The sequence below is a fragment of the Castanea sativa genome, chromosome 5 (genome assembly GCF_040712315.1).
Source record: "Castanea sativa cultivar Marrone di Chiusa Pesio chromosome 5, ASM4071231v1".
In the NCBI taxonomy this organism is placed as follows: Eukaryota; Viridiplantae; Streptophyta; class Magnoliopsida; order Fagales; family Fagaceae; genus Castanea; species Castanea sativa.
The window spans coordinates 54,915,277-54,924,264 of record NC_134017.1 but is presented as its reverse complement, the minus strand read 5'-3'; the positions used below and the strand labels follow the sequence as shown (position 1 = coordinate 54,924,264).

General features: G+C 31.2%; 2 long non-coding RNA genes across 3 annotated transcripts; both read left to right on the top strand.

Moving 5' to 3' along the window:
* The first annotated feature begins 1,803 nt into the window (after positions 1-1,803).
* On the top strand, positions 1,804-4,093 carry LOC142637138 (uncharacterized). Of its 2 annotated transcripts, none has more exons than XR_012844560.1 (3): positions 1,804-2,166; positions 2,422-2,498; positions 3,842-4,093. It is a non-coding gene; the product is annotated as an uncharacterized LOC142637138 (long non-coding RNA). The 2 variants fall into 2 exon arrangements; XR_012844559.1 differs by having other exon boundaries at positions 2,422-2,502.
* A 1,443-nt stretch (positions 4,094-5,536) lies between these two features.
* LOC142633770 (uncharacterized) lies at positions 5,537-7,453 on the top strand. Its single transcript, XR_012843962.1, has 2 exons — positions 5,537-5,792; positions 7,180-7,453. It is a non-coding gene; the product is annotated as an uncharacterized LOC142633770 (long non-coding RNA).
* Positions 7,454-8,988: the final 1,535 nt, after the last annotated feature.

The window sequence follows — 8,988 nt, the reverse complement described above, 5'->3', positions numbered from 1 at the left end:
TTTCAAAACGCTAATTTTTAAAACGCACCTTTTGAAACAGTTTATCCAAACAGGCTCTAAGACCACTTGTTTTAGCGATCCAACCCTCCATTCTCTCTTTAAAATTGATACAATCTAGTCAGTTTTCTCTTCCTAGTTTGACAAAAAAAAAAAAAAAAAAAAATTCAAACAAAGATCTATCACAGCAGCCAATTATTTATCTATAAGAACTATAAAAATGAATTGAAACAATTTTAAGTTAAGAATGATGAAAGAGACATAAAAGACTTATTTATGATTAATTACAATGTTACATATATCAAAGATTACAAATTTAACTTTTATTATTATTATTATTATTATTATTATTCAATATGCTTATGATATCAAAGATTTAAAATATTGCAAGTTTGAATATTAATTTGTTTTATTCAAGATTTTCATTTAAATCTAAGGGCTTTAGCTACTACAGTTTAATTACGTGGCATTTTGAAATTAGATTATCTTATTTTTTGAAGCTAAAAGGGCCTATCTTGTAGTGCGTTTACTATGGGTAAATAGTTTCACAAGTCTTTTAGAAAATTGCCAAAAATGTGACAAAGTAGGAGAAAAAAATAAAATATAACTTTTTTTATGTTATATCAATAACAATAAAAATAATTATAAATACAAGGACAACATCAACAAACAAAAATTGAAGGAAACATATTTTTTTATGTTTATGATAATTTTTTTAGTTAAAAAATCTATTCTAACTCAACTTTGTGAAAGAAAAAAAAAAAACATAATAATTGTTATCTATAAACATAAACATAATGAACAGAAAGTTGCAGAGCTCGTTAGATTTTGAAAATAAAGAGGACGTTTGGATTCAACGTCCAGTGTCCAGCGTCCACGTTTTGGATTTTTTTTTTTTTTTTCAGCGTACCTGTCACTGTTCATTGATCATGAACAGTGATTTTAGGCCAATGAACAGTAATTTTTGGCATGAACAGTAATTTTTACACATTTAAAAATTATTTTGCTACAGTATTTTCAGTTTTCAGCAATAAGTTCTATCCAAACAAACTCAAAATAAAAATAACTAAAATATAAATAACGAATAAAATAATTATAATGTACATACATTTGGATATTTACTGTACATGCCATTATATATTGTAATTTGAGACGATCTTGCATGGAATGTTGGATAGGGCGTTGTTGCCTTTTGTCCAACATTAATTAGAGATCAAAATAATTGTTTTATTTGGGCTACTACCTACTAGCAAGTTAGGCTTTTGTGTTGAATTGTTTATTATAGGGTGGGCATCATAGAATTATTTTTTTGTTACTTCATACTCTGTTTCGAGATTTGTTACAAGATTTGTAAAATTTGGTTCAAACAAATGGAAATTATTTCTCATGTAATTTTTTGCTGGTTATGTGATGCTTTGATGATGCTTAATTAGTTTTTAAATTTTGATCATTTTGTGTATTTGGATGGATTGTGAAATGGTAACTTCTCTACAGAGAGGAGTGGCAATGATGACTGTTCTTAATTTCTCTACAGAGAAAGTTTAGTTATTTTGGTAGATCTTGATATAATGGAATCATTTGTCAAAATCATATTATATGATAGATATATTGATTGCCATTTTGTCACAATGAAGTGTTACCTTCTTCTTCTTCCTTTATTTTTTATTTATATTCTTCTAGCCCTTTTATTGATGCAATGAAGTGTTCTGTTCTGGTACAGCAATTCAGTGATTCGTAAAGTTGACAAGGTTATTGCTGATACGTCCACATCTGAAATTGTATCTTGCAAGTGAGTTTTCTGACATTGTGCCCATCTTCTTCTTTTTCATCTTCTTCTTTTTCTTTTCCCCAAGATGAGGGGAAAGGGGAGATTCAAACTCATGACCTCCACTACATAAAGCGTGGTCAATATCTGATTGTACTATCTTTGAGTTTAAACAATGTTCATTCTTCTCTTTTGGGGTTTCCTTTTTTCTTCCTCAGCACTTTATTGTTAGGTTTTATCCTTTGTCAACTTAGCTTAATACTACATTAATAGATCACTTAACAAGTTTCATAAAAGGACTATAGAGTTCAACAATTGAAGAACCTCAACACATTCAAAGAGTTTTGTAGTGATCTGTGATCTTAATGGGCATGAAGAACTTTCACATTGATTGCCCTTGCAAGGTGAAAACTCTATAGCCCAAGAAGCCTCCTATATGCTTGATATCTTAATTAGACATGTTCCGCTGCATGCCTTCTCTTCTGAAGGCAAGTTTTAATGTTTTATGATCTCATATGATATTTAGGTGTTTTGTGTCAATACTCAAAATTATTTTTTATAATGTCAAATGGGTGACATTATGGTATCAGTAGAGTTAGTATTTTTAATTTCTTATCCTTTTGGCAGTTGACTAGATTCTATTATTTCTTCTTTTGCAGCTTGCTTGGACCTGCTACAACTTCTATCAGTCAACACCAACAAAATTGGCCGGGAATAATCATTTCTTTCATTCTGGGTAGGTGAGTTTCTTGACAACCTGATAATAGAATTACACATACCATTCCCTACTAAATACAATAGGTTCTGAGGGATCCATACCAAAAATGAAAAAATCCAGGCTCTTATTTGGCATGTATTCATACACTAGCTTTGATAAAATTACATTTGTTTGTGACATAGCAGAGTTTTTATTTCAGATGATCTTTTAACCTTAAATTAAGAACTGGACCTGGAATTCAGCTATGTAATTAATAGTTTAGAAATAAGATCAATTAGTAAGCAAAAAAATTGAGTTTCTCAATGAACTTATCAACTGTTTTGATAGGTATCTTGTGTTCTCCTAAGATTATGAACTGCTCCCTGAACATTTGATGGGTTCAGTTCTTGGAAGCTCTGCTTTGTTATATTTAATTAGTGCAATAATTTGCTATAGTTTGTTTATGCTTCTCATGTAAATCTGATAGGGAAGAATGGAAAGTTGGGGTTGGTTTCAGAGAGAAATAGTTGGAAATGGCATTTTTAATGCCATAGCTAAGGCCAAAATACTAATGAAAGTGTTTTACTTTTATCATGAACAAAAAGCAAAGGCCTGGAATTCCCACATACAAAAATTGCTGAAAACTAATAGAGATGTGAACTTTGGTAGAGAAAGTCAAAGAATGAAATTGGAAAATTGAAAAATAAAAAGACCCACCAGGAAATTAAGGTAGCATGATATGAGCATTGTGGTCATTGTCATTAAGGCCCAAATGTTGATCTCCAGAAGCAGCAGCAGCAGCAGCAATCATGGTTTGTCTGCAAAGCTTGATGTAAGCTAGCTAGCATTTTAAAACATCTTCAAGCGATTGACATGGTTTTGGGTTGATTTTTATGTCTTTTAATTAGATTGTGCATGTGTAGTCTTGAACCAATCTTTTGATTTATTATGTTTAGTGAGCAATCAGTTAAAAAAAATAACCTCTATCATGAATTATTAAACTTGTACCTCGAAATTTTATATTACACATTATTTTCTAAATTCTTCATGGGAGAGCAAGGCAATGTCACTGAGTCACAAGGCTCTTGGCATATTAGCAATGCATTTTAATTGACTAGAAGTATTCTTAAAATTTGATCTAGAATATGGTCCCTAGGTGTTGGCGTTCAATTCTCAAGTAGTCTACCTTTTACTATGAAGTACAAATTGAATAATTTGGCAATCATATTGGCTCCTCTAGTGTTTTAGTTACATGTTCTGTTGGAAGAGGAAAAACACAAGAGTAAAATAAGCAGGCTTTTAGTTTCATATTGTGTGCATCTTTGCAGCTTATGGCTCGAGATTTGCTTTTGCAATTGATCTCCCTGTATGGCATATTGCAGGATGAGTTAGAGCTTACCTCAAGGGTTTTAGGACGAAAAGGTGGTTACTCTGGAACAGTCGTGCTTATAAAGAACAAAGCAACAGGGGAGCTTATTGCTGAAGGTCGGCATTCATTGTTTGGTAAACATGCCAGCAAACTCTAATCTCTGGATCCGTTCACAGTAGTGTTATGAAAGTTGATACATGTGCATGTTCTAAATTCCATTAGACACTTGTTTTCTTGTTGTAGTTGAGTAATGTATCTTCATTTTAAGTATTTAGTTTTTTTTTTTTTTTTGTTATTCCAAATGCTCATCTAGTAGACCGTGATTAGTCTATTGAAGATATTTATATTTAGGTTTTTTTGTTGTTATTCCAAATACCATCAGATTGGTCTCAAGGTGGTTGATGTTTAAATACCATCAGATTTGGGAATTCTGAGTAATAACTGGTTTCAATCCTCTTTTTGTCTGTCTGTCACAGAATAAAAAAAATAGAGTAAATCAAGTATATGGTAAAAGTGAAATTTGAAATCTTAAATTTGGTTTAGTTTAGTGTAAGTGAATCTGTTATGATCATTTAGTATATTATAGAAGATGTGATTATCATTTGGTGCTTCGGGGGTTGTACTTGTACCCAATGTGCCACTGTGATGTAATTGGGTTTGGTAATTTAGTTGTTGCAGCTGAGTCTCAACTCAAGCCGAGGTCTTTAGAAATGTTTGAACAATGAGCTCTTTGAAATGGGTTAGTAGGCATGTCTTCATTGTTTTCTAGCCTTTGGAAAAGAAAAAAAAAAGAAAAAAGAAGAAGAAGGAATCTGTCTGTTTCCATTTGGATGAATTTCGGGTTTTAACAGGTTTGGTTTGATATATTAAACATGGTGTCAAGGACCAGAAGAAAGATAGGGAATGGACATGTTTTAGAGAAACAAATCCTTCCAAGGTGGAATGATTCTATAGGTCTTTTAGAAATTAATTGATTAAAAAGCACTAAAGGGGTGTAATCCATGTCCACGGGATGTATACAAGAAATATACCATTAACTAACAATGGAAGAAATTACAAATGTTTAGCATCTCATGTAAATCGAAAAAGGAAAACTGCCCTGAAGCATTCATCCACTCAAATAAAACTTAGAGGACTGAGAGTTTCAAATCTGAGACAGTTTTTAAAGTCACTTATATGGTAGTGAGAGACTAAAGTCTCCTTTGATAGTTGCTTGACTTGCTAATTGATGTTACTTTTCTTTTGATGTGATCACTTTTACCATATACTTGATTTACTCTATTTTTAATTATTTACTCTTTCTATTTTTTTTAATTATGTGTTCTAAGATTTTGGGATTAGAAATTTTTAGTTTGGAGAAAAAAAACACATCTGAGCTAAAGAATTTTGATAATTTATATATATATTACAAATGACTACATATGAGCAAGATCTTGAGTAAGGATAAAGCAAGTCACTTCTTGAAAAGTTTCTGCTTAGCTTGCCAATGAGTTTCTGATTTGCTGCATTAACACGTATAGCAAATCATAGAAACTGTTTCTAGTCATAGAAACAGTGGGCTGGTAGATTGTTTCTGGTTCCTCTTTTATCATATTCTTAGAGCTTAAGATCATCAAGTACTTTAATCTATATTGTGTATTTTATCTATTGTATTATATAATGTCTCAAACTCTACATTGAAATATTCTTTTATGCAGGCTTTTCCATTGGATTTAGTACTCTACAAAAACGCTTAGAATCTGAACACAAACGAATAGAGGCTGATGCAGAGTTGAAAGGAGAAGTAAAGCACCTCCAAAGCATGCTCGAACAACAAGCTATTCAAATGGCAGAACAAAGAAGACATTTTGAGGAACAACAAGCTAGTCAAATGGCTGAACAAAGAGCACATTATGACAATATGATGATGCGGATGTTCAGTTATATCACCTCGCAATCAACCCAATCTAGTAGTGATCACTAAGGTATGGAGATTAACTCAAGCTAGTGACTGTTTTAGTACTATTGGACAAATTTGGAATGACTTGTTGAGCTGTTTACGCATATAATTTTCCCCTATGAGATGTCGATGCACATGCTTGTAAAGTTCCATAATGTTCTTGCTTTTGTTAAGATTATTGATGAGAATTAGCTATAATTTCGATGCACAATATCTATCTTGCTTTTGTTAAGATTATTGATGAGAATTAGCTATAACCTTCGTAAATTTGAACGCTGTTTTGATTTCTGTTAGATAAGACTAAATTTGATGTTTTGATAGCTGAATTTATTTGGGTGAAAATTTAATTAATTGCTGATTTTGATAGTCAATAACAGCTTATTCAAATTGTTAAATTTGTAAGGCTATTTTCTTGCTTGCTTGCTTTTCGGATTGATACATCTTGTTACTGATCTAGTGCTCTTGATCTTAATAATGGCCAATGGGTGAAATTTTTTTATTTTTTTTAACTTGAGGAAATAACTTTGGTGGCGGATTGAGAAAAGCTCTAATTGGTTCGTAGTTAACAATGTTGACTTTTTGTAGGACAAATATCAGTTGAACATAACTTACCACGCAATTCAGCCTTTGATTGTCTTAGGTGTTTGGTTGAAAATAAACAAATTGATTTGTTATGGGATTACGTTTTAAACAATCAGATTGATTAGCATGTGAAAATAATGATCAACTAGGTGAAGCCAATGTTTTCAAGCCAACATCATGTTGCAAAGTGAAAGTTGATAAGATCACATGTGTACTGGGGTTCTGATTGTTAGCCTAATGACCAGGTCACAATCCGGGATTTCTTTCTTTCTTTCCCTTTTTTTTTTTGTCTGTTTTGATTCAACTTGACCTTTTGGATCCTGCTTTTTCATGATAAACTGTTTAAACAAAGTTGTCATGCTTATGTTGGATTGCAGTATGCTCATTGAGACTATTTGCATCATATAATTGTAGGTCTGTTTACAATTCTGAACTGTGTGTTGAACTTAGAGCCTTTTAGAAGTAGCTACGAAAATTACTGCACTATTTGTAGCCTTTTCCATGATATCTACCACTAATAAAAATTTTAAACACTGATATTTTATTAGTTCAGATTTAGGGGAATTTAACTCCATTTTTGCTAATCTTAGATGAGATCACCCATTACCCACTAGACTCTTGCCTTTATTTTGTTAGACTTCCACTCACTGATTCACTCTTTCGGCTACATACCCAAGATCTACTCTAGATGTGTTAATCTGGGAGGAGGATCTACTCTATTTTGCTTTTTAAGTTGCTAATAAAGTATCTTCTTTTGATTTATTTTTTTTCCCCTTTTGCAGCCTGGTCATTTTCAAGGCCATACTTATGATATTGTATCTGCCTTTCAGGTTCCCAGTTCCCAGTGATGATTTCTTGTGGTTCTCCATTGTTGCTGCATAGTGGACTTTCAGATACCTTTATAAGAATCATTGAGGGATTTGTGTTGTTTTTGATTCTGCTAAATTGATAAGTGATAGGCCTAGACCTGTGGGTCTGTTAAAGTTATGGTATATTGAAATTTTCTTGGGGGATTTTATAGATGCTTCTCTTCCCTAATGATTGTTTGATCATATAGGATTGTTGATACTTTTCACTTTGTGTATTTGGGTTCTTGTGCAGCCATTTAATTTCTTGTTTTACGCTTTCTTAATCAATTGCCAGGTTTATGGTTGGCATCAATTCACCACCACTTGCTACCATGTCTAACTTTTCTTCCCGTTGTTCTATTATCTTTTACTATGATTTATGCTTTTTCAATATGGTAGTTTCAACATGAATGTGTATATATATAGTGCATGATTGTGGTTTTTTTTTTTTTAAATAAAATAAAATCTTATTTTGAGGGTCAAGAAACCCCTTAAATAACCTTATTTATCAAGGGTTGTAAATATAAATCTTTTAAACCTTGGTAAAAGGTTATTTAAGGGTCTCTTGACCCTCAAAATAAGATTATAGCACTTGTTTTGATGGGCACGAAGGCTCTCAAAATTTCATTTTCGACGGTATATGTTTCAAAGGTTATCAAGAGTCGATTGGACTCTTAAAATAACTTATTTCAAGGTTTTTTAATACTTTTTTTAGAGGTTTTGACCGTTGAAAAAAGTAGTAAATTTTCCTACTATCCATTGATCATGATTAATCCAATCAATAAATATTCACTACTTAATTGGTTTTCCAATTTAAAACAAACAAAAACTCTTTTTTGTTTTATTAAAGTTTCCTTTTTATTTTCTAACTCTTTTATCTCTCTCAGGTTGACGTAAGTTTGAATTGCATTGAGGAGGCATTAGAATGGAATATTAGATAAGTGAGGGTGAGAGACTTTACAAGAATTATTGTATGATTCAAACCTCACATAAAGTGGTTGTTATCTAAGAAATTGTTGTAAAAACATTTCTTTTGTAACATAAATTACATTTATCATTTGTATAATTCTATGTGAAATTCAATTTACATTTTTTTATAATTATTAATTTACTACTCCATAAAAAAAGTTACGTACATTTTCTTAGTTTTATAGGTAGTTTATATATTTGAAGTTTAAACTCTTTTTAACTTTTGTTATGGATATATAGTAAGTAGCTAACTTTTAGGATTAAAACAGTAAATTTTAGGAGTAAAATTGAGCCTTTTATGGTAAAAGAAAAATAAAAGGGTAATTGCTAAATTTTAAATATAAGCTCTTTTAAAAATTTTGTTATGGATGTGTAGTACATGGCTAATATTTAGGATTAAAATACTACATTTTAGGATCAAATACAATTTGATAACGGTCATAAATAAAAGAAGAAGAACAACACCACTAAAAAGAAAAAAAAATGTGGATGAGCCTTTCCTTAACCAAAAAAGAAAAACACTAAAACAACAGAAACTTGAGTCTTTTACTGTAAAAGAAAAAAAAAAAAAAAAGTAGTTGTAAATTGTAAATATAAGCTCTCTTTAACTTTTTGTTATGAATGTGTAGTACATGGCTAAATTTTAGGATCAAAACACTACATTTTATGTTTAAATACAACTTAATAACTATCATAAATATAAGGGTAAATTGCAAATTACACCTCGAAGTTTGGGATTCCTTGGATTTTACATCCCAAAGTTTCGAAACTTTGATTTTACATCCTTAAATTTGGTTCCGTTAGCAATTCACCCCCTATGGT